Source organism: Temnothorax americanus, unplaced genomic scaffold (genome assembly GCF_048541705.1).
Source record: "Temnothorax americanus isolate GAGA-0224 unplaced genomic scaffold, ASM4854170v1 Scaffold42, whole genome shotgun sequence".
NCBI lineage: Eukaryota > Metazoa > Arthropoda > Insecta > Hymenoptera > Formicidae > Temnothorax > Temnothorax americanus.
In genome coordinates this window covers 519,615-546,849 of record NW_027509570.1, presented here as the reverse complement: position 1 = coordinate 546,849, position 27,235 = coordinate 519,615, and the positions used below count along the sequence as shown (strand labels likewise).

General features: G+C 36.0%; 1 protein-coding gene, 2 long non-coding RNA genes and 1 pseudogene across 4 annotated transcripts in view; 2 read left to right on the top strand and 2 right to left on the bottom strand.

Annotated features, from left to right (window-relative positions):
* LOC143902911 (uncharacterized) overlaps positions 1-27,235 on the bottom strand; it is a 229,489-nt gene that overhangs the window by 101,315 nt on the left and 100,939 nt on the right. The gene's annotated exons all lie outside the window — the stretch shown is intronic.
* On the top strand, positions 708-8,993 carry LOC143903017 (uncharacterized). Of its 2 annotated transcripts, XR_013258568.1 has the most exons (3): positions 708-2,005; positions 6,555-6,762; positions 6,834-8,993. It is a non-coding gene; the product is annotated as an uncharacterized LOC143903017 (long non-coding RNA). The 2 variants fall into 2 exon arrangements; XR_013258569.1 differs by lacking the exons at positions 6,555-6,762; positions 6,834-8,993 and adding an exon at positions 2,102-2,391.
* Positions 7,383-8,835, bottom strand: LOC143902937 (uncharacterized; annotated as a pseudogene).
* Positions 20,560-21,619, top strand: LOC143902996 (uncharacterized). Its single transcript, XR_013258557.1, has 3 exons — positions 20,560-20,694; positions 21,000-21,059; positions 21,423-21,619. It is a non-coding gene; the product is annotated as an uncharacterized LOC143902996 (long non-coding RNA).

Below are 27,235 nucleotides of genomic sequence, written 5' to 3'. Positions count from 1 at the left end.
ATACACATATCATATATAGTTTTTTTGATCAATTAAATTTTTTAGAATCTAAAGTTGCGCTTTATATTGAAAGTAGAAATAATTAAGCTAGTACATAAGTAAACGTTAGTTTAAAGTTTTTCAACAGAATAATGAAATGCCAAAATCATAGTGTGATGACTATATAGTTAACTACAAATATGTTCAAGAAGATTTATCGTATATTGCTTCAAAAATAAAAAATATTGATATTCTAAAACTCATGTTTGAATGACGAATTTTGCCAACAGTTTTTAATAATACCGAAAAAAGTAAATTAACTTCTTCAGAAATAGATAATATGTAGCAAAGAATATTAAATTTTTAAAATTTTAATGAAAAAAAAAGTTTCCTAATTTAGAATTATTAAACACATATAAGACTTTCTCAACCAACGAACATTAACAGATTAAACAACATAACGTACAGATATGGTTTATCTATTTTACGACTTGAATTGAGCGATGCGTATAAAAGATTGCATTATATTAGACACGAAATGTACAAGAATGGAAACAGCATTGTTATCGATGGCTGCGATAGACGGAAAGGACACACACAAAGACAAAAATGTAAGCGAGTATCTCAATCGATGTAGCGACTTCTATCAATTTATAACAACGTTAGCTTCTCTGTTAAATAAATATTTGATGTAATTACACATTTAGCTTCTCTATTATATTATAACTATGTTAGTTTCCGTTATTTTAATACTCGATGCAACGACTTTTTAAATTTCAACGACCAAGATTTTTTTACACTGATAAAGGTCATATGCAAGGCCGAAACGTCTGTATTGTTTATTAGAATATAATAATTTAGCAAAAGCACCCAGCTTGTTCGCCAGCCCTATTGAATATTTGTTTTAGAATTATTATTAACTAGTCGAAAAGAAATTTGTAAAAAAAAAGAGTTTCAAATACTATCGACTATGGTGAACAAAATGTTAAATATTAATAAAGAACTTCGTGGTTCTTACTTCCATGGTAAAACTTATAGCGAATTCGATTGGACGCACCAGTGCGCACTCAGTGCACATTAAAGTCGTTGTACACTAATTTAATCTCTAATACTTAAAGTAAAATGCAAGTATTTCGACTGATAAAATGCTCAATACATATTTTACCAAATAGTACAATAAAGAATATTGAGGATTTCATGACTTAACCTGTTTATATTGAACATATACTTTATGTTGATTTGTGTACGATGACTTTAATGCAGTGCACTGAGTGCGCACTGGTGCGTCCAACCGAATTCGCTAATAGATAAAAACTATAGTTTTGAAAAAATGGATGGCAGTAGCCCGTTGGACATCGAAGAAACTGTTGGATATTACGATCATCATGGCAAAAGAATGGATTAAAAAATATATATATACAGGAAGAACCGGAAGAAGAGGTCGTAGCTGCAGGTGGCGTCATCGCGGAAGTAAAGGAGCCGCAGACATCGTTTCGGGAAGAGGAATCCATGCGAAATTCCCCGACGGCGACCGGTGTTACATACGCCGAGCAACTGGCTGCCTCTGCTGCGACGCCTGCGACAGGAGCGGTTACGGACTTACAAAAATTGGTACGCACGTACACCTTCCAGGCCTATAGATTTATAGATTTTGATATTTTACCTTTGTGGACTATCAATCCTACAATTTTTATTTATTATAATTATTTTATGTTGTGAAAAGTAAAAAGAAAAATATAACACATACGTTAATAGATCGAGGAGTATTATATACTCTCTAAGAATAAAGTAAACACCATTTCCAATAGTAATAAAACCTAAAGCGAATAAACTTAAACAAAATTGGTTTTCATAAAGCTTGTGGGTTTTTTTTTCGTATATTGCGAGAAAGTCGAGTGAGTGTCGGGAGAGTCATGAAACTAATGAAGATGACACGTGATGCGAAAGTGCGTAAGACATGCCCCAACAACGTGGATGGAGAAAAGCGAGTTCTGGATTACGAGCGACAACGCTCACTCAAAATAAAGTAAGTGTTAACAACGGTCTATTGAATCCACGTTACTGCTCCTTATTCCTAACATCCAATATATTACACTGACGGCTTAACGTCTCTTTCCGAAAGACGGAGCCCAGTTTGCTCCGCACAAGAGCCCTAACCTTGCACGGAGGGCGCAGCTTTCGGAAAAAACTTTCCATGGCTCTAGTGAACTCGAATCTGGTTCCCCAGATTACAAGTCTGACGCTATACCACTAGACCACACTGCCGCCTTAGAGGCGAGAGCGAGGCCAGGTCGGGATAAAAAGCGCAATTAATGTACAGGGTTGGGTATGTCCCTTCAAAACGCCAATTGTACAGGGTTGGGTACGTCCCTTTAAAACGCCCTTTAAGATCTCTTGGGGGTAAATAAAGTATCTATTCTATTCTATTAAATTTGACCATATTATTCCCATTTTTTATTCTCGGGTAGTTCAAAATATAATATTCGAAATATGTATTATTATACATATAAACTACAATTTCATTAGTATTTATACATTTAGCGTTTAAAAATTATAACTTCAATGTTGCTTTCAAAATTATTAAATAATATTGCATGGAACGCGTGATATCCGTGATATCCCTTCTCCACCTACTGTGTCGGAAATGATCAGAAACAAATAAAAAAAATTTTTCGGAATAGTTTTAATCTACCACACAAACTGTATTTACGGATAATGGTAAAACATTTGCTTCACATAAATTTCAACAATTTCTACGATTAAATAGTAAACATAAAATATACGGCTTCATATAATATAGCAACAAATGGTTAAGCTGAACGTTTTATACAAATGCTTAAACAAGTTTTACGTCGTATAAACTGTGATTCTTTAAATGTCGATTTAGCATTAAATAACGGAAATTATTGTAATTTAAAAATAAATCAGTTCTTATAAATTGCGTACCAAGAACCGCGTTGTTACTCTCATAGCCAAATCACTATATTAATTTTTTATTATCAAGTATCTTAAAGAATTTTAGCATTAAATAAGTTATTATTACAGTATAGAACAATGCCATATGCAATAACAAATATGTCTTCTGCGGAATTGTTCTCAACAGAAAACTATGCCCTAGATGTAATGTTACATACTATATAAAATAAAAATGTTAGAAGCTTTCGGTTAATTGACTATATTTTTCTCGCTTTCGAACAACAAAAAGTGTTAAATTTAATAACTTCTGACTGAGTTAATTCCTTTTGTGTTCCGACAAAAACTAGCATAATAAATCCAAACTCTTAGTAATACAAACACTTTAAGTACAAATTTCTCGTGCGGAGAGAGAGTAGCGTGTAAGAATTATTCGAAAGACAAAAAATGAAAATTCGATAAAATTACAGATCGATTGAGAAAGTTGCATTATAAGATGTCGTTCGATGGCTGTTCCTGGACATGTAAGTCAAATGCGTTCCATAGAAAGTAAACACTCCGGTAGAGTCTCAAACTAATTATTATTACTAGAGTTTTAAATCGCATGAACGGAATAAACAAAACAATGTTTTCAAGAAACATGCCAAACAACCTCGAAACAAAACACAAATTAATATCCGCGTTTCTCTACAGACAGAACCTAATCATCTTTTTGATCAAGCGCAACATACACCACGACGCTCTGTTAGAGTGCGAACATTTTAAAGCGTTCATTGATAATTGTTAGAAAACGACCTGATTACTTATCAATGTATGCAGCGAAATAACTTTTTTCTTAAAAAGGGGTAGATGTGTGTTCATATTACGCGCGCTCTATTGGATTAGACGCTCTAAGATAAGACGCGATGAAGTAACTAGATAAACAAAATACTGCAATCACAGACATCTATATTATACATCCATGGACAACGATTCGTCTCATACACGGACCTTATAGATATGGACTGGCAACTGCCTACAGTTTATTATAACGTACGGAGGAAGTTAGAGAAAAAACCATCTTCTCTCTTTCTTTCTTTCCATACTTCCGGACACTTTGGATAAAAAAGTATATTTCTCTCTCTTTTCCTCTTTCGGTGCTTTCGGACATTTTAGAGAGAGAAGTATGTGATACGATGTGCCTTGTATTGCCAGTCCATGGTCAATATTGCCTTAAATTTCGCTACATGCTTTTCCTCACCAAATATCGCAGGCCCAATTTTTAAACATTTAAGTAATTGAGAAAAAACGCAAGAGACCGCGATAAAAACATATGAAAAATAAAAAATATATATGGCCGAGGTAACACAAAAGCAAATAAGGGAAATTCTACGTAAATCAGCTAACTAGTGAAGCAAGTCCGAAAGATGCCTCCTCTGTTCCATCTATTAGATTCATGTATGTATGCGTCACGTATGTGTGTATACTAAATTGCTACTCCTTTATACCTTATCAAAAACATGAATTCCAAAAAATATGTATCACATATATATATGACGAGTGAGCATCTGCGCATCCGTGGCGTAAATAAAAGAGGAAATGGTAGATATGTAACACATATTGCTTGAAATTCAACCAATTAAGTAACATTCATATCTTTTACACAACGCATGAGTTATGTACATATTTTTCAGATCCACGCAGAAGTAATTTTGTGGAAATTAGCAGTCTAGTATATAACATATATAGATGTCTGTAATCGCAATTCATAATCACTCAATGCTTTAGCAGTTAGAGTCAAATGGCGTCGAATAATGGACATAATGTACACTTATCTTATTACATAATGTAACATAGCTACACATTAAGTGCAATTTTCCTAACCTGATTCTGTGTGTGAAACATTATATATGTATGTACGCGTTTCTTTGTGTGGTCGCATAGTTGTAGAGCCAAAATGGCGGGTAATTGCAATATTTTATCTATCTACTTTAAACTTAGACTTTAGGATGCGCTATTAACAAGTGAACACAATAAGCATAATTCCGTTCTTTCTTTTGCTATTTCCGCCATTGCACATCTGCTTCCAGACACTTAAGCCTGGCTTTTATATGGTGCCGCATGGCCACGCGCATGGTATGTAAATTGTATCCTTATTCTGTGTAATAAGATTGTATATTGTATTGCCATATTAATTTGCAACAGTTGTTTAAATTATCCACAGAAATACATAATAAAAAAGAAAATAGAAACGAACCTAAAACTAACAATAAAAGAAACAGAGAAAGGTTGTACAGATAACATCACTTATCTACTCTCTGAGCATACATCGAACAAAAGCATACAAATATTTGAACTTCATTTCTAACATCCACACTATTTAAGTGCTTCTGTAATACCAATTTAATTGCACAATGTGACAAATCTATCCTTTAAAGCTCCTGGGTAGTCACCGCGGTCATATTGAATTTCTTGCTATCGAGGCGAGAAATTACCCATTTTATCCTGTGTAGCATTCTCAAATAAAAAGACATTTCAATAAAAAATCACTGTAGATTATTTCAGAACACTTCTAAAATTGACCGGGGACTATTCTTATCCGTCGACAATAAACAATCATAAAACGCGAAGCCTAAACATACGAGAAAACAAGCCGTTTGACAACTATCGAAAGGAGTAGAAAATGTTCCTTTGCATATGTATTCATTGCAAATCTTACTCCTCGGTCAATTTTACGAGTTTCACGAATACATTAAATATTATAGTACAAGTACAGAGCAAATAATAACGAAATACTATGCAGGACAAAATAGGTTGTCAATATGTAACAAAGAACAGAATTCTCCATTAGAAAGAGTTCTTATTTCTACCGCGACGGTACGTCGCCACCGTCAACGCGGAGTTCTCAGCTCAGAAACCAGGAGCCTTAATAAAACAAAAATTTTTTCTAAAGATATCGGTTAGTTGGTCTTCGCTTAGAACATATCTTATATCTATTTCTTCGTTTGCATATTTTTCGCGTATAAAATAATACCTAGCATCTATATGTTTCGGAACTCGGAGTGTTTTTAACACGTTTAATTGTACTCTAATTGTACTGTAATTGTCAATACAAATGTTTGAAACTACTGTATTTAACCCTTTAGAGGCCACACATCGATCCCATTGGAGTAAAATGTTATTATAAGATAGTCTTAAAAGACATCCCTAAAGTTTCTTTGGTTTTCCTTTTTTTTTCCATAATTATGTACACAGGCCCCTAAAAGGTTTTAAGTAACCAAGTTCATATAAATATCCATCTCCTTTGAACACTTTTACAATAAAAAATAAAAGATAATGATGATCGTAATGATGATCATACCACCTTCGTGTATTTAGATTGTTTATTTTATAAATTTGTTGCGCCTAAGCTCGATATCTTTCGGCATGATAGTGACTCGCTTATAGCGTGAATAGCGCACAAGTTCGTATCTTCGAAAAAACGTACAAGTTAACGCCTCGCTAGCTTCTTGAAGAGCCATTACAGCAGAACTTTAGAAGTGAAAGTCAGTCTTGAAGTCCTGAGCGATCTCACGGACGAGTCGTTGGAGTGGCAATTTACAGATAGTTCCGTACTTTCTTCACTTATGCAGAATCTGCACACATCAGAATATCCGACGAAAAAGAAGTCATTTTCATTACAGTTCCAAACAAAACGAAGGTAACCGTTAGTAAACTGTCAGTCAACAGAAGAAGTCTAACGTCGACTTCAAAGTTGGACTGAATGTCACAGGGTAAAGTCCATCATGGTGCACAATTCGCGCAGTACCTCTTCTTCTCGAGTGGTCATCAACACGTGTTGGTATTTGAGATATTCTTCTTCAATCTCAAGCGGAATCACTGGTCCCTCGTGTAAGTGTTACTGTCTTGCAGAAGAAGCGAACCGTCTGATAAAACAATGCTGAGACGATTTTTATACGCAGTGTCCCACTTGGCGACAACGTACTTTCGGATCTCCGACGTGCTGCTGTACGGAACAGGTTGCTGAAGAAAACCCGTCAGTCTTGGAGGACAGGCAACAGTCATTTAGATAGAGATAATGCGTCTTTCAGCGTCTAAGGAACTTGCTGGACAGGATCTTCATTACGAAGGTTTGAGTTTGATTCAAACAGCACACTTGTATACATATCGCCTTCCTCGAAAGATATTTTGCTTTCACATCAAACAATATCACCGGTCCCTCGTGTAAGCGTTACTGTCCTGCAGAAGAAGCGAACCGTCTGGTAGTACAATGCTGAAACAGTTCTTATATGCAGGGTCCCAACTGGCGACAACGTACTTCCAGATCTCCGACATGCTGCTGTACGGAACATGTTGCTGAAGAAAACCCGTCAGCGTCTTGGAGGACAGACAATAGTCGTTGAGATAGAGATTATGCGTTCCCCAGCGTCTAAGAAACTTGCTGGACAGAATCTTCTTTACGAAGGTCCGGGTTTGATTCAGGCAGCACACTTGTATATATGTCGCCTTCCTCAAAAAATATTTTTCTTCCATATCAAACGGTATCACTGCTCCCTCGTGTAAGCGTCTTGCAAAAGAAGCGAACCGTCTGGTAGGACAATGCTGAGACAATTCTTATACGCAGGGTCCCACCTGGCGACAACGTACTTCCAAATCTCCGACATGCTGCTGTACGGAACAGGTTGCTGAAGAAAACCCGTCAGCGTCTTGGAGGACAGGCAACAGTCGTTGAGATAAAGATTATGCGTCTCCCAGCGTCTAAGGAACTTGCTGAACAGAATCTTCTTTACAAAGGTCCGGGTTTGATTCAGGTAGCACACTTGTAACACGTCGCTTCCTCAAAAAGCTTGAAACATGGCCCGGCCGGGTTCGGTCTCGATCTCGGGCTCGACAAGCTGCTGGCCGAAGAGCAGCCGGCGCTATGTCGTTCCAGATTCGGACAAGATCTCGCGGCACCCGGTCGCGTCCAGACCCTTTAAACTTCAACGAGTCCATGCTCGGACTGCTGTCCTCACCGTAAAAGCTGCAAGTATCGGCAGGCAGTCCACGCTGGAATGCAAACTCACATCGGACGATAGCTGGAGCGAACTAGTGTTGGTGATCCCCTGCCGCATCGCGCCGCCGTTCACAGACAGGAAGTCGTAATAGGGCACCGTGGAAGAAGTCCAGGCCAACGATGGATGCGGCCGCGGAGCTACACGATAAAGATAAGTTCTCCGTTTCAAACTCCGGACCAGCCTGCTCCTCCTCATCGTCATTTTCTTCTTCAGGCTAGCTAAAGCTGTTCTCCGAGACGGTATGTCATTGACAGAAGTGGTGGCTATCTGAGGGCTTCCGGTCACGTCGTTTTGCACCGATGGCGACGAGATGATCGTCGCCGTGGTGTTGCTGCCTTGTTGCCCTTCATCTGAACAAGGATTCCTCGATCCAGGATAAGGACTTCGCTATTAATTCGCTCGGCGAAGAGGAACGTGTCTCACCGTTGTTCAAGTTCAAAGAATCGTTAAAGCAACGACGTTTGTTTAAACTTGCGCCGTTATAGTTTTACTTCTTCGTCGGCAACGGCAAGGAACGCGGAATCTGATGATTTTCATCCTGTCATTCATTGATTATACTGTTGCTGTTCAAAGCGACCATTATTTCACTCGGCGAAATCAGCGTCCGCTCCGGGCGAGGGTTCAAGATCAAAATAATCGGTAGTATCCGTGCTGTTACCGCCGGACTCCCAGGCCTCCTGGTCAATGTACCTGATGGAGGAGTTGGAACGTTGGTCACCTTGGAACCGTGTCGGTTGCGCTCGCTCGCGTTGAACGTCCTGCGGGTGAGTGACAGGATCACCTTGGTCAGCAAAGACTTGCTCTTTCCCGTCGACAGCGACGCGACTGCACGACACGCGCAAATATGGATAATGTGTACGCAGCCGTTGACATATGTGCGCCAGTATAATACTCGCAATATTTGACAAATAGTTTACAATAGTTTACAAGCCAACCTGACTGACTAGGTATTCGACCCAAATGTTTGGGTAAAAAAACATCAAATAAATTTTTAATATTAACGGAAACGCAAATTATTACTTATTCCAAAATAACGGTACTAAAGCGATTATTCAGTTAAAAGTAACTTAAAATCTAAATTTGTATTTTTGGACCACAATCACAATGTGTGTGACTTAAAGACTAGTATTTGATTACCATTAATTCACAAATTACTACCCTCTCTCCTTAAATATAATTTTTTTTAATATTTTCACCAACTTAATCCAAGGTTTCATTCGTCTATTCGAAAACAATATAAAATTATATAGTCTAGGTAACATTAAATCCAAGGATATTTTGCACTAAATATCTGTTCTTTTAAAATTGTTAAAATAAAATATGCTAATGATTCTTATTAACTTCTCCAACACGGAGGTACTTCCTTCAGAAATGACTAAACTCCTCCAATTTGGCAATAATTTTTATCTATCCACGAACTTAAACCAAAAAACTGCCATGCACAAATTCATAAAAAATATTGAAAGCAACACCAAATGCCATAACATTGGCAACGTAATAAAAATATAGTTTTGAATTAAACATATTAGTAGCTGATGCTAAAACTTCAAACATAAAAGCAAAAATTGAAATAAAAAAAGCAAAAAAACAATATACAGCAAAAATTAAACGTCTCTAGCTCCAAGATACCGTGGAAAATTCGAAAATTTCGATCCGGCTAAGGCTGGTAAGAAAAAGACTCCACCAACTCCAAAAACACTCGGGCCTAAATCGCCACTGTTCACACCGCCACCAGGTTTGGATAATGCAGCAACGCCTACAAAACAACGTAACGAACTGATACTGGCAGAATCAATTTTCGGAGTCGATGTTACTGTGATGGAATCCCAGAAAAGAGTTTTCAACCTCGTTCGCACATTTACCCTTAAATAGCGGAAGAAACGCATTGTCAGTGTCATACAGACGAGAGGCAGATGGACAGAATCCTTGTCAAAGAGGAGATGGTCTATTGTGCAACAAGTCTCTTATGGACGAAATTGACTGATGCAAAAGCTAAACAAGGACGCAAAGCTTTGTCAATTGAGGAAAAACGATCAGAAAAGCAGTCAAGGACATTGAGTTTAACGTTCCACAACCCATCCATGCGTACTTATCTCAGATAAGATCGTATAAAGATGGATTGGGAAAGAGTACAGACTTATAAAAGTTCCAAATCTGCCGATTTTTAAAAACCAAGGTTTAGGCGGATATCATGCTACTGAGATTAAGGAAGATAACCATAACTTCTTCGAGAAAGTTCCTAATCTAAAAATTTCAAGAAACGTTGTGATTGCCTTATGTCAGGAAAAGCAATAATCCAACGCCAAATTACCGAATTAAGAAAAAAACTTTAGGCTCTAAATTTAATAACAATCTAGCAGGACATGTAGAGCATATTGGTCCACAAAGACCAGAAATTTTGCAACGCCTAGCTGGACAAGGAATCACGTTAACTACTTTGTCTTACACACAAATTCGAGAACAATTGATAAAAGAATTATTTCCATGCATAACTCAATTTCACGTTTTTGCCAAAATAACCTCAATGTTATTTTTACCCGTGCTGACAAGAATTATGTTATTGTAACGTTAAATAAAAACGCTTTTTGCAAAAAATGGAAACTTTGTTACAGAATAAAAACACTTACTCTATTATTTTAAAAACCCGACTCAATGTATAAAAAAAAAGTTAAATAACATTCTTAGATTGGCGTCAGAAAGAATACATTTCTCAACAAAAATTTTACTCTCTTGGGTCAAGTAATTTACTCCTACCAAAATCTTAGTTTCCCTAAAAATACACAAAAAAAATTTTCCATGTACTAACTTCCACTTATTTCACTTTCAATAATGTCATCTACAAACAGACCTTTAAGTCATTTAACATTAAATAATTTACTTTTAAAATCAAATATTTTACAAATTTAAACAAAGGCTTGCGAACTAGCGAGATATGTGTGCTACATTTAATATATTCTAAACAATACAGCTAATCAACAAAAAATTCGGCCATTACTGTGGCCTTCTTCAGTGTAACAAAACAATAACATTGATCGTTGAATATAAAGGCCATTACACGTAACAAAATTTTAGTCATAATCGTAAGGCCGTAAGAAAATAGACCAATCACAGTCGATTATTCTCCTCGCGCTTGAAGAATAATCGAGTGTGATTGGTCTATTTTCTTACGGCCTTACGATTAAAACTAAAACTTTGTTACGTGCAATGGCCTTAAATAACTAACGAAATAGTAGTTACACATTAAAATTAAATATTACATTAACCCCCTTATCTTAACATAATTAAAACCGCCAATCGCTTACATACATGCTTTCGAGTAAATCGTCAATCGCATACATTGTCTTCGTGTCGATCCCAATCATAACTCGCCGAAGCAGGAAACATAGATCATCGTGTCAAATATTTTACTTCAATATTATAAAATATTAACAAAAGAGTAACAAATCGTTACTTTCTTACAATTAGTAACGTGTGTCTGTGAAGTTGGCACCTCATTTTCAAAAATCGGAAAAATTATTATGAGTTCCATTTGCACCCACAATAGTTCTACAGTTTCTGATGTATTTTAGAAATAGTTCCGTCGATTTAGATAAAAAATATAACGATTTAAAAAAATGAAGTGCTAACTTCCCGTGACACCTCAAGTTTCGAAAATATTTATTTTTATCACGGAATTTTGTAGTTCTTGAAAAGTTCTATAGTTCCTGATAGGTTTTAGCAATAGTTCTGGTCTTTAAGTATTTTTAAATAATTTTTTAATCTGACCGCTGGCACCTCAAGTTTAAACAAAATTGATTTTTATCATGGAATTCTATAGTTCTCAAAGAGTTCTACAGTTCCTGATAGGTTTTAGCAACAGTTTCGGCCTTTAAATATTTTTTTGCAATTTTTTACTATTACCGCTGGCACCGCACATAAGAGTAAAATCATGAATCGCAGGCAGTTTTAATCGACTTTTTGACAGTTTTCGACAGTTCTCGCATAGTTCCAACAGTTTTTATAGGTTTTAGCAACAGTTCCGGCCTTTAAATATTTTTTTAGCAATTTTTTACTGTGACCGCTGGCACCGCACACAAGAATAAAGTCATGAATCGCAGGCAGTTTCGATCGACTTTTTGACAGTTCTCGACAGTTCTCGCATAGTTCCAACAGTTTTTATAGGTTTTAGCAACAGTTCCGGCCTTTAAATATTTTTTTAGCCATTTTTTACTGTGACCGCTGGCACCGCATACAAGAGTAAAGTCATGAATCGCAGGCAGTTTCGATCGACTTTTTGACAGTTCTCGATAGTTCTCGCATAGTTCCAACAGGTTTTATAGATTTTAGCAACAGTTCCGGCCTTTAAATATTTTTTTAGCAATGTTTTACTGTTACCGCTGGCACCGTACACAAGAGTAAAGTCATGAATCGCAGGCAGTTTCGATCGACTTTTTGACAGTTCTCGACAGTTCTCGCATAGTTCCAACAGTTTTTACAGGTTTTAGCAACAGTTCCGGCCTTTAAATATTTTTTCGTTATTTTTGTATTTTGAGCTACTCCGGCCCTCTAAAGATTAATATTTATTTATTTTTTTTTTTTTAATTTTTTAATAAGTGCTGTAAAATCTTACATTTTAAGCTTATATAATATATAATTTTAAAATATAATTTTAGAGAAAAAGTAGTATTAAATTCTCTCGTAAAAATAAAATTATAGAAAATTAAAAAGTAAAAATAATGTCGAAAGTAATCATAAAATGTTAAAAATAAAATTTAAGACAATAAAAAAAATTAACAATTTTATAATCATTGAAAGAAAATTCTTAAAATCTTAGATATATATATATATTTCCAAGATTAATAATTTTACAAATTATATATATATATAAAGTGTATATATATATATATATATAAATATATATATAAAAAAAAAGAAGAAGGAAAAGACAAAAATTAAGACGGCCCATCGTCCTCTCGAGTCTTCGTCTTCCGACAGCGAAGCATCTGATGAGACGACACGAAAAGTGGAGGTATCTCTAGAAAAAATGAACGTCCTACCAACGACAGCTTTTGCTGTCGAGAAGAAAAAGGAAAAGACAAAAATTAAGACGGCCCATCGTCCTCTCGAGTCTTCGTCTTCCGACAGCGAAGCATCTGATGAGACGACAACAAGATGCAGTAGTCAACATTCCTTTTCTATCGACGCTACTACGACTACAACCGTAAGTCCTAACTTAGCACAATCGAACAGCAAGAGGGTCGCGCGGACCAAAAAAACATGGAAGGCGCCCGACGTTTATGCAAACACAGATTTAGGCTTGAACAAACAACTAGACGCTTAGATTGACGTTATTAAACGGGAACCAGTAATGGCCGTGCTACCGTGCTATAACAATATATATATATATATATATATATATATATATATATAATACTAAAAAATACTTAAAAACCCTGTCGAACGCAATACGTCGCCACAGGGTATTCGAGGGTGGCGTATTAACACTAGCAACCAGAATGTTGCTGGAAAGCGGCGTAGTGTATAAAATGCATGGTTGGTCGCGACACGTTAGGCGGTGCACGTTGTTGGAGAGATCCATGTTACACGACGTTGGCATGTGTAAGTACCAAGGATTCGAAAATGCCGGATGGGTATCACCTATCTTGGTAAACCAAGCAATCCACGCGGACTACCGATTGACGTACGCGTTACACGGATCCGCTCGCGTCCATAATTACGGCGTAACGCGGCGTATGATGTTAAACGGCAGCGAAGCAAATTCAGTAGACCGAGGTCTCGTCATACTCAGACCCGTCCGTGACAGAGACACACATGTATACCAACTTTACAGCAACGCTATAAAAATGCCCCATATGAATGCCATTCGACAACAATGGCTTGTGTTACACGCCATTGACGTACTCGCGTACGGTGAAGACAGAGATACACCTACCACGGACATCGACATTCTTATCTTAAAATATTTGATGGCGTCGTACGCCGCGTACGCGTACAAATACTTTGTAAAACAAAATATGAGCGACGAAGACATGATGGAAACAGCCTGTAAATTTTTTCAAAACGACGAAAAGGCATTTAAACTGGAAACACTCGCCAATGCATGGCAAAAATGCACGCCTACGAATAGAAATGAGCTGCGCATTTCACGAAATCCATTCACCGCCATTGAAATTGCGACGGAGATCGTGCGTCCGAAAAAATTAGTAATTGCAAAAGTCATCAGAATGACGCTATGCATAAAAAACGAAGACAAAACAATCGAAGATCTCGCCGAATATTTGCGCCAACACGTGCAAGTTTTCCCGTCGCGTTTTCTCCAAGAAAAAGACGTGGCCAACTACTCATGGGGAAGGATCGACGACGCCCACAAAGATACGCGAGTAACGTACGACACAATGCGCGATAGATTGTCGACTGAACGCCTAGGAAGACGTTATCATCCGAGAAAGACAAGACCCATTCGACCCCTTACTGTTATTCAAGAGGAAGACGAGCCGCGTCCAACGACGTCTCGAAGAAGAAGACGCCGAACGAGGAGACAAATCGAGAGCGACGACGAAGAAGACTCCGCCGTCGCTCCGACATTGCCGACGATATCCCCGTCGCCGCCACCGTCGCCGTTCACACACCTTCCAATTACTTCATCCGGATTGGGATCGTCGGGAAGTGTTATGACACCCATAGTACGATTAGCTCGTTTAAATTTGGGAACGATCGCAAAAAAGAACATTACTCCCGCTCCAACGGTGTTGCCACCGTCGCAACCATCAACACCGCCGCGAGAACGAACGCCCTCTCTGATTATAGGAACCCCAAAATCGCTACAACGTAATTTGTAGCTTTTCATTCGTGCTTTACAATTTTAAAAGACAATTGTTGTAAAGAAAGATTACGCATATCGTAATATTCAATTTCAAGTGCATCGTATTTATCAGTTCGCCGCAATTAAAATCCAAAATCATATTGTATTTTCAATGCTTTGTTTGCTGCAAATAAATTCATATACAAATGTTCTCATTTTCAATCAAAAATATGTATTATTACCTTCCGTATTCCAAAAAATCTTAAACGGGTATTTAATATTCAATGTTATGTGTCTTATTAAACAATAAGACATCAACTGTTGTAAGACAAAGTGTGAGAACGCAGGCATCAGCGCCGCGAAGTGGTGCGCAGATGCCTGCGCACCTAATTGGTCCGTGGTGGCGTGCAAGTTACTGCAAGTGCGTGGCGCGCGTCGTAGACGCACATGGTCGTACTTCGTATAATACTGCAGAGAAAGATCAGATAGATTCGAGTTTTGTTTGTTATCGCCGACAGCTGGTTGTTCAGGTTGTTGTGTTAGAGGTTAGAGTCACAGCCGAGTCCCGAATCCAGACCCGTATTCTGGTTCCTGCTACCGACTTTCGATTCGCCGAAGCAGTGATACACGTTGAATAAAATATTTGTGAAGTGTGTACACAGTGAATAAGTCGAAGATATAACTAGAAGAAATAACAATTGGCAAGTAACTAATAATTTATTTGGAATAATGAAAACCGATCACGTTAACATAAAGTTAGTACGTAGAATCCACGTGGAACATAACCTTTTCGTGCTGGCGAGCGCTAACAATCGTTTTTATGTACATATTAGTCCTTCTGTCATTTACAAGTGCCTCTTAGACGATTATACTATATACTATATACGTGGTTTCGTATATAGTATATAGTAATTTATATTTTGAGATATTTCGTCAACGAGAAATTGGACTGCTGGACTCGTGTGATTTTTGCCAGCATCATGGTTCCACATGTCCAGCGATCCAAATTTTCGTGGAAGAAATATTTCAAAATACCACAAGTTACATGGCTGAGATAAGTTGTCTGAAATTATAACACCCTTTTTCACATCGATATGCGTTACTTCAAATTTCAAGCCGAAATAAATACATGTAAATTTGGGAAGAACATGAGCATCATTGTAGTTTTTTCAATTTTTTCAGATAAGATGTATGTATGTCAGTTTTGTGCCTACCAGTCCCAACAACTGGCATCGTATTTGGAGCATCAAAAATTACATTTAAACATCACTCAAAACTTCCATTGTGATTTTAATGGATGTAAAAAGATGTTCCGCCTACAAGTGTCCTTACGATCTCATTTGTTGCGAACACATAAAGTTCTCAAAGGAGTAAAAACCGATAGTCCCTATACTTCTCGTACTGTGAATACAAAATTTATCTGTTCGATGCCTCTGTGCATGAAAGAATTCGACTCGTCTCGAGCGATTATTAAACATTTAAAATGTCATATTCGACAAAAAGAAAAAATTAAGTGTCCTTTTAGAGACTGCAATAATGAATATGATATTTTGCATTCCTTCACCGGACATTTATCTAAAAAGCACAAGAATCCTCCTGCCGGTAATACATCATGCCTCGCTCTTAGTACGTGTAAATCGGGCTGCGAAAATTTAACTCTCAATGAAAGTTGCATCGATGAACAACCGGAGGTTAGTGATGTTTATGACGATACACAGCACCAAAATTCGACGGATCTATTCCTCTTGAACGTAGCACAATTGTTTTTAAAATTGGAATGCCAATTATTGGTGCCAGTGTCATCACTTCAGACTGTTGTTTACATTGAGTGCGCATGAACAAGGCCAGGAAACAGTCAAATCTAATTTGAAGACGCGCTTACGTGAAGAATGTATTTTATCAGATCAAATAGATTCAATTGTTAATCAAGTATTTAGCGATGACCCTTTTCTTGTATCAACTAAAAAATTGAAGACAGACTACCAACGTAAACGATTTTACAAAAATCATTGTGCATTTGTAGAACCCGTTGAGATAGTACTAAGCACCGATCACAAGCAAAAAAAGTTTTTTCACTATGTTCCTATTCAAGAAACTTTGAAAGAACTTTTTACGGATAAGTCTCTCAGCAATGAGCTCCGTCGTAATTGTGAAATTCGCGAACAAGATGTTCAGACAGATTTTACCGACGGATCTGTATTCAAAGACTCTGTTTTTTTTTAACAAAATCCAAACGCGCTAAAATTGATTTTATATCAAGACGCATTTGAAGTTGTAAATCCGATCGGAACTGCTGTTCATAAACATAAATTAATTGGAATCTACTTGAGCATCGGTAATCTTCCGGAACAATTAAACTCGTTGCACTTTGTAAGGAAAAGGAATTTGATCATGATAAAGTATACGGGAAAATTGTAGATGATTTGAAAACAATAGAATCGGAAGGACTACAGATGTCTTCGGGGGAAATAATAAAAGGGTCACTTGTTTTTATTGCTGGCGACAATCTTGGAAGCCATTCACTTGGTGGTTTTGTTGAAAATTTTAGTATGGCGACGTATTTCTGTCGATACTGTCTAGCTACTCGAGACGAACTTCATAGTAATGACGTACGAACGAAGAACGATTGAAAATTACAACGACGCGTTACAAAAAAAAAGGAGAACAAAATCACCACCAAGGCATAAAGTTCAATTCCAAGTTTAATGAATTGAGAAATTTTCATGTTTGTAATCCAGGATTGCCGCCTTGTCTCGGCCACGATTTGTTAGGAGTTGTTGCATATGATTTGAAAATTTACGTTGATTATTTCATTCAAGAAGTATGGTTCTCATTATCATTTCTAAATAAACGTATTGAATCTTTTACTTATTCGCTACAAGATATGAGAGACAAGCCATGCCCAATTTCAAAACAAAAAAAGAGAATGCCATTTGTGTAACATAATTTTTAACGCCGAAGAAGACTGCGTAAAACATGCGCAAGAAGTACATCCAGAATACTGTACGAGCGAGTAAGTACAAATGTTGTCGAAATTTTTATCCTATAATAGATTAGACCATTTAAGCAATTAGACAATTTAAAAGACCAATGTAAGCTTATTGATGTAAGCTAATAATCCTCCTCAGTCCTATTATTCGTGTCCGAGCTTCTCTTCATATACATGTGTTGCGCACGTGGATTATACACATTGTATATGGAACCTACAGTTTAACGCCGATTTCGAAGGGGAATTTTTTTATTTCTTTTTTTTTTTTTTTTTTTTTTTTTAAGAGAAGTTCTCGTGGCAGGATATTGGTGGGGCGTGGCAGATTTTTATCTTCATTAAACTTTTCCCATTACTAGTGGAGGATAAAATTTACGATGCTATGGATGATGTATGGCGGACTGTTCTTCTTCTTGGAGAAATAGTCGAAATAGTTTGTGCTCCTACGATTCACAAATCTTGTTTGTCATACTTAGAAGTGATTATAAGCGAATACATTGTTTTAAGAAAAAACATCGAGCCAAATCTTCGTCCAAAACATCATTATTTGAGACATTACCCTGAATTAATTGTGAGATTCGGGCCATTGATGAAGATTTGGTCTCTACGTTTTGAAAGCAAACATACGTATTTCAAGCGAGTTCTTCGATACAGTCGAAATTACAAAAATATCACTAAATCTTTGAGTGAAAAGCACGAACTATTTCATCAAAGTCTACTTCGATTTGGTGTAGATATCAGACCAGAAATTGATATTAAAAAAATGTCAAATTTTCAAAAATGTATTTATCATAACAGCATTCAATCAGCAGTAGGAAAAGTACGTCTTCCCGATAATATTCAAGAGTGCAATGAAGTAACGGTGAAAGGCATTGTGTACAGAAAAAAAGATTGTTTAGTGATTCGGCAAAAAGGCTATCAATATGGTATTGAAATCGGAAAAGTGTCTATTCTTTTGAGCGATGAACAATGTGTATTCATGGTATTCGAAGTATTGGAGACGCTGTTTATTCCATATCTTCGCGTTTATCAGATCGGAAAATGTGTCAGATACGAATGTTTATCATTAGACGATTTGCCAAGTACGGAAAAACTGTACATATATAATATTGGGACCATTATTTGCGTGAAACCAAGCTACGGTTTGGTTGCTCGCCCTCTGTAAAATTGAAGCTAATATTGAAGGTTGGTTTTTGCAAAGAAAAAAAAACTGCAATAAGTTATGTGTGTCTCAGAAATGGTGGAGGTGCATCACAAATTCACAAATAATTGTATCTTGACTTTTATGAAATGTTGTGCATTATGTTTACGCATTCGATATCTTTTCTTATGTTTTGGTGTTATTATTGCTTTATTCGCAGATCTGCAGATCAGCAGCATGTCACTGTTTAAAGTGTGCCATTCCGATCGTTCCAGAAAAGTAATGATAAAAGCAGCGACGCTAACAGAGCTAATTGCTGGTGCAAAAGCTAAATTGAAAATGGCTGATGATGTTGTGTATAAGGTTAACACGGCTTCTCTTTTTTTCTTTATTCTTCAACTGTTGGCATTGACCGTTTTGTTGCATGTGCCGCATGGTAGATTATTTACACATTTGCATGAAGACGCCTCTTTTTGCTAATCTTCTGCAGGGCGCAATAAACTACAAGAAGGGCGTCGCCGTTTGAAAAAAATATTATCCTTATAATAATATCGTATGACGTTTTTTGGAAATCTTTCGGCAACCTTTTCGAAATTTACTTTTTCACATTTAATATGTGTATGCAGTTATTGTTTTAATTAACTTACTTTATTTTCTATAACGTCTCTCATTCAGGTAGTATTAGAAGAAGACGGAACCGAAATCGACGATGACGAAATTCTTTCTGACATTGCGAAGCTCTCTCAAACACCCATAAATCTTATGCTACTGTCGGAGGATTCATCGTGGCAATCATTGGCCAAGAACAGTGCTGTTGAGAACTCCGAAGCTGGACAATCTACTCCAACGACAAGCATTTCAGGGGGTCATGATGATCAGATTACTTCGTCGCACCCCGTAGAAGTATTGGGAAGCAACATGTGGAAAATATTCCCAAGGCATCTGACAGAATGCTGCAATAACGGTCAAAGAGCTCTTGAAGTCGACAGACGAACAATGGTAGCTGGTATCGCAGAGTACATGACACAAGATCTGAAAGACTACTCAAGAAGAACGGCTGAGCGGATTGCAAAGATCATCACTGAGAAATATCCCAAAACCTTCAGCGATGTGATCAACAATAAAACCGTGGGATCTGGAATGGAAAGTTTGCGGCAGCAGATTTATAACGCCGTTAATTATCGAAAAGGAATCGATAAGGAAACAAAAAGACGCTCCGAAATTCGACTCAGTGAAGAGACCGCAGATGATCCTGCTCCTGCGCTACCGAAGCCGCGAAAACAAGAAGAATATGGTTGTACTGAGTACCAACCACTTTTGCCGCCAACCGAGTCGACAACTTCACAAACAAACAAAAAATTGCAACTCATTCAATTCTTCAAATCTGACGAGAAAGACGAAAAAAAAATATCTCAATTAATGGACGATACCTACCCGACACAGAGAGTCGACATCAATAAGAAAACGAGAGATCTCGTCCAACTGCTCCAGGTCTGGCCGTACCTTCAAAGCCCAAAGTACCTCATAGACCATGCTTCACGTCTTCTTGGCAAATCAGTTCAAGCAACGTGGGAAGAAAGTTTGACTATGTACGCCAAGCCAATCCGAAAATACATTATCTTTAGTGAGAAATCGAAAATGATAAAGTTACGGCAATCGAATAGCATTAGCAAAACGAAACCGAATGATTCTAAGATTGACATTCTTCAAATAATATCTGATGCAAAAGCATCGGAGTACAGCTACACAAAGTGAAGTCGCATTGATAGCGGTGATCTTTCCTCTAATCGCCACACAGTTGAAGGAAGATCCGCAATACTTATTCAGGGTCATACCCGTGAGTGCCATAATTTTCTATTTTTTACATTACTGCTTGCAAATAATTGTGAATTGATCTCAGCAATCACTGGCTTAGTGCTTTCCCTATATATTTTATTCACATTGACTCGATTTTGAATATTTTTATTTCCGTCAAATTCCTTTAACTAGTGCTTTATGTTTGAACGATTATATTTCTTTCGGCACTTTTAGATTTGGAATAGTTTTGAAACCATTTGGATAATTTAAATTTAGATTAGTTTGAAATTGTCACAGTACGACTTACTGTTACTAATCAATTTGTACGCTTTACTTTGCTTGTAGGAGGATGTAGAGAGCACCGAAATAGCAGATTACGCAAAACAGGACTCCCCGATTATGATTGTGAGTAGCAAATAAATTTTTTTTAAACGTATTTGCAGTACACAACACACTTGCCACAAGTTTCACAGCAGTTAATTCACGGCGTATATTTTATCAGTTATATTATATATATATTATATATATATTTAAATATATATAAGTATATTTATATATTTTTCTAATTATCAGGCAAAAATACTTAAAAGTTTTTTACTTATAATCTTTTCGAAACGAAAGCTTTAAAATTACATTATTATCTACATAGGCAATTATGTATTAAAATAAATTTAATGTTATTTTATAGTCTTTTATTACATAAAATCTATTTTTTTTTAGAAATATTTTTACACATAATAAACCATTTATATGCTCTTTTATTTCTAGCAATTTTAATTGTGCTTTATCACGATTTCAAAAAGATGGCTGGCAGTAGTAGCACTAATACTGAATCTTCATCTACAGCTTCCAGTAGCACTAATTTGTCGCAAACATTTATGGATAATGGTTCAGAAATAGATACGTTTGTTGAAAATAAATTAACAGAATGGAATCTTTCCGATTACATTGAGATATTTCAACGTAAGTATAGTCCTCTTCTAAAAAGAGCATGTCGTAGGTATTGTTGTCACTTTTCCGCGATGCCGATTGGTTCTCTTGCTGCGCTTACTTCATTTGCAGCTGGCATTGTATATTTTGACAGTTGTGTGTATCAAGGGTTAATAGTGTAATAGTAATAGCATAATGTTAAAGCTAAATAGCGCGCGCGAAGCGCGCGTCTGTAGTGTCTAGTATTATAAAAAGTGGATGTTTTTTTTTACATATATTATAGTATTTTTTAAGTATATGAATAATATATATATTTTTGTATGTTTTGTTTTTCTTTTTCTTCTATTTTTTTTTTTAATATAAAGATATTTTTGTACAAGTTATTTAAGAATTTCTTCAATTACTGTTGTAGGTGAAAAAATAGATAAATCAGTGCTTTTATTTATGCCTGATGAAGCAGTTGCAAAGTTAATCAAGCCTATGGGACATTATTATAATTTTTTTTTTTTTTTTTTGAGAGAAAAAGAAATTCAAAACATCATTTTTGTGTGAGTATTTCTTTTTTTTTTAATAGAACATTTCTAATATATATAATTATGGGCTAATACTTGCTTCTATATTATAATACATATCAATTAATTAATATTTTAAATCTGCATATATCGTACTGAATGTATAAATAATAATAATGATTATTAAAAATAATGATTTAATATCGATTTTTTTCAATTATAAAAAGCTATAACGTTTTTACAAATGTATTTTATTAAATCTAAATTTTTCATGTTTTATAAAAACTAAATCTTCAAGAAAAAGTTGTTTTAAAATATCGCAAAGGTTAGGCTTCTTTAAAGAGATTTGATTACAATGTTTCATTCTATAGATATATAGTTTTTCTTAACATGTTTTTAATTTTATATTACATTTTTCTTTTTATAGATAACAGATGAATGTCATTCTAAAACTTCTGAAATCACAAGTAAACTTCATTCTGAAATTAGAATATACTGATGAACGTCCTATTATAAACTTTTCACATGTTTTAAATGATTATCATCAAATAAAAAATGTTATTATTGGAAATATTAAATACGATGTCGACACTAAACTTTCTGCCGATAATTTGCCAGTATATGGCCTTGTAACCAATATCTTTCAAAAAAATAATAATAGCACTACTTCTAATTGTGCTTGTAAAGATTCTAAAATGCGTGGAGGAAGATAATAATTTGCAAAGTTATCGATTAAAAGATATGGAAGATTATGAGTTTATATTATACGAATCACTTTTATTTTTTGAACCGCGAAATAGCGTTGTATTTTCGAACGGTATGTTGTATATTGCATATGATAATCACATGTTTTAATATTGATGTCGATATTTTAATTGATTCTTTCTTAAAATATGTTTTTTTAATATGCTTCACATATCATTTATGACATATCGTTGAGTGTGTCAATACAATATAATCTCTAAATATTAGTTATAAAGGCTATATTTTCATATAAAAATTTACTATTAGTAAGTCTTATATACGTGCAAATTTTTACCTATAGATTCTTTCATGTATCCAACTTTTAAAACTTATATATTTTATGTTACATGTACATAACTTTTAAGTTTAGATTTAAGGCTCCTGGGCTCTTTCCTGACATCCCATGAGATGTGACGTCAGAAACGAGAAATTAAAAAGTAATATTACTGGTATCAAACATTGTTCATAATACTAAAATTTTATTGTATAAATTGTGTAACTACATATAATATGATTGTATAACGAAATAAATATTATTAAAACAAATAAGAAGTTATTGTTCATACAACTCTAAAAATTATGTTCTTTTTACTACAAAAAATATGTTTCCTTTATATTTCAAAAACTAGTTAATATCACTACAATAATATAATTTATGTTACTACAATGTATTTTTTGCATCAACAATATATTTTTCGTTAATGCGACTATTTTTTTAAAGTTTATCCAACGCAACGATTACTACAAATATTACTATATTTTCTTAGTTTATATAACTTATTTATTGTTGTTATCACAACTTTATAATACATAGTTAAGGTGCTATTTGTCCACAAATTTCTAGTCACTGGTACAAATTTATTTCTAGTTGCTGGTACAAATTTTTTCTCTGAGTGTACAAATTTCATTGTATACTATAATAAACTAAACTTCTATTACTTTAATAATATCACATCTCACTGTGTGTCATACTCTAAATCTAAAATGTTACTTTTGTACACGCATATATGTAATTACATATTAGACATTTAAAATATTTGTATTACAGAGATATCCACCTCGATATCCACGGTTTTTACGAATATTTTCTCGTAACGATAATAATATAACTAACAAAGGGACACAACACGATACACTAAATGATGACATAGAGGTTGTTGTACACAATCCATCACCATCACACTACAATAATGCGGATGACAGAATTAATTTAAGATAATAAAAGTTTCTTAACCATGCCAGTATAAGACAATTTTTATAAAAAAATTATTAAAATCAAATGCATTGTAAAATCAAATAAATAACAAAATGGCACAATTCAAATATCCAATCATATTTGTTTGTCATATTTGTCATATTTGTCATATTTGTCATATTTGTTAAAATGACACACTTGTATTTGCAGTGAATTAGCCGTATAGAAAAGAACGTTTTCATTATTTCATAAAATTATACTTTTTAAATGAAAGAAAGTTACGCACGTTGCACGTAACTTTCTTCACGTTTTTAATACGCCATGACGGCCTACTCGATGCATTAACGTATGCGTTTTACTCGTTGATATTGTTTACGATAATTTTATCGTTGCATCTTTACGCGATTAAACGCGTATATCGCGATGCTGCGACATTTATATCAATATTAGTCGCAAAGCACATAACATGGCGTAGCGATATACGACGGTCGTAGTCTTCGACCCGACAAATCAGGATACGCCAGAGCTTGTGCGTTACTTACATCCGCGACTACGACTGTCATATGTACTTTGGCCTATACTCGTACAACGAATTTCCTCCGTGAATATATTTTCGATTTAAGGTCGCGTTAGACATAACCGTGCCGTGTTCGTACCGTTTACGGACAGAACGATTTAAACTTGTTTCACACGTAGGTATCCGGCACCGGCGCGATTTTGTTTGTTTTCACAAACGGCTATCGGACAAACGTGTAAATGCTCCTATCGTAGTCCATATACTTCGCGATCGGATATCCGGCGTCAGTAAGTAGTCCAGTGTCGAATACGTGTGAAACGGGGCTTAGTCGAATTTCATCCGATGCATCTTAGAATATCTTTGAATTCTTAACTAGTGGCCGGCGCGCCACTAGTTAGTGGTAGAGTTGCAGGCGTTTTGATGGGAGTTTTAACAAGCGCGTAGATTTCGAAGGTCTGCCGTGAATGTCATTTGCGTTTTGATGATGATTTTTTAAAACAATTTTAAAATTTTGCAGTTTTTTTACTTATTAGGAACTCTAGAACTTTTCGAAGAGAATCAAATGAGCTACTTAAAACTATTTTGACTTTAAATTAAACGGTTTTTTTTGTTTTTTGAAAAAAATTAAAAAAAATTTCTTTTATCAGAAACTCTAGTACTTATGAGCTATTCAGAACTATTCGGTCTTAAAGTTGAATGTGAAGTTAGCATTCTATTTTTTACGTGCTTTTTTTCAAAGAGTTAATCGCCGGAACTCTTTTTATAAACATAAAAATACTCTTATACTCTTCGAAAAGAAGCTGGAACTCTACGCAAAACTAAAAAATATTAAAGTAGGGGTGCGAACTTCACACACCCATCTTCGTCAGTCGCTGAATTTTTATCAGACATGTCAGAACGAACACAACCCAGTAAGCACTGTACAGTTGAACGCATATGTATACAACGAAATAGTGCTGATCGACATATACATAGTGCTCGAAACGTTCTAGCATCAACTTTGCGAGTGAGTTCGGTTTTCCGTGTACTAGATCAGAAGTGCAGCGAAAACACGCCGGCCTACGAAAAATACCATACGGCAGTTCGTTCGCAGCACGTTTTCACGATTGCAAAACGAAGAACGTTGTTTGTGATTAAACGTTAGAGAAACGTTTCTTGCGCCGCGCGTCTAAAGTTTTTTCGCGTCTCATCAAATAGTTTTTATCAAAAACGACACCCACTTACCGTCGATCTCTTATGTTTACTGCGTATAAAACTTGTTTCGACGATTAGGTATGTTCGTACGTTGAGGGGGGGGGGGGGAAGGAAAACCGTGTGCAACCGTCTTCGGTAAACTACTGCACGCGAGAGTTTTCTAAAGTGCTTCACCGTACGTCCGTTCGACATAACCCCGGCTTAACTCTCTCACTCGCTTACGTTTTTTCGTCGACCTTGGCGCGCACCGATTCTTGTAGAACACCGTTAAGTTTTACGTTCTCGTTCTTCAACGCAGCCACATCTTTACTGCGAGCTATTACAACTTTTAGATTTCGTAACCGTTTTAAATATAAACAGGCGCTATGTCGCGTACGGCACTACGTTAGGCTTAGATTCGGGAGCACGCTACTTGTAAGTGATAGCATAAAAAAATGGAAGACACGCGCGGTCACGTTATCCCCGTGTTCTCATGTAACCATCGTCCGCGAAAACGAACAGGCCTCGTACGAACTGTTACCGCGAGTGCGTTACAAACGCTTCACAAGCTTGTATAGCCCTCGGATTGATACACGGCACAACGTGTTACCTCGGTATTATAGACACCTCGTATCGTACGAAAGCAAGAGACGTTACACGGAGGTAACGTACGTTGAATCTGTATTAAGCGTGGCTATGACTTGTTTTACACGTTATTAAACGAACGAAGATATTCCGCGCCGTTATCATATACACTTACACTGAACAAAAACTTCCATCGTTGCAAGAAACGAGCGTTCTTTGACGTTAGTTTCCTTACGTTAAAAAAATAGATCGTCGATGGCGTTAAGAAAACATTTTTCTGAGTTTAAAATATTTTTTCAACGTTACTTCTTTAACGTATGAAAACTAACGTCAAAAAAAGAACGCTCGTTTCTTGCAACGACGAACGTTTCCTAGTGTACGACTTACACACCGCGTTCTTTACTTCGAACACGTGAGGTGGTAAAGCGTTAAGCGTTGACTGGGAAAGAACAACCGTGATATACAAAACGTCAGCAGTGGAAAAAAAAAGCAGTGGCCTATAATATTTTACAGCCGTGTCCGACGTTTGTGAGGGATCGTAGTTCTGAAACCTCGCATCGCAGTAGCTCGGAAGAGACTTGTCAAGAGGTAAGAACGGCACGTTTAACGTCCTTGCGTTCGCGGTCGACGCGTTACACAATATATATAACAAAACGATACGAATAAACGCATGTGACCGTTCTAGAAAAAACTGCGGAAACTGACTCGGGACATCGAGCGCGTTTGGAGGCGCGATCTCTATAAGAGATATATATTATAAAAGATTAATATACCGGCCATTTATTACAATTACCATTTATTACATTATTCTTATTTTCTCTTGCCGCGTTCTGTTGAACCTTTCTGCAACTCCGTTATGCTCTGGAGTATACGGTGGCGCGTAAATGGCTTCTATCTTTTCTCTATCCAGTACTTCTCTAAACGC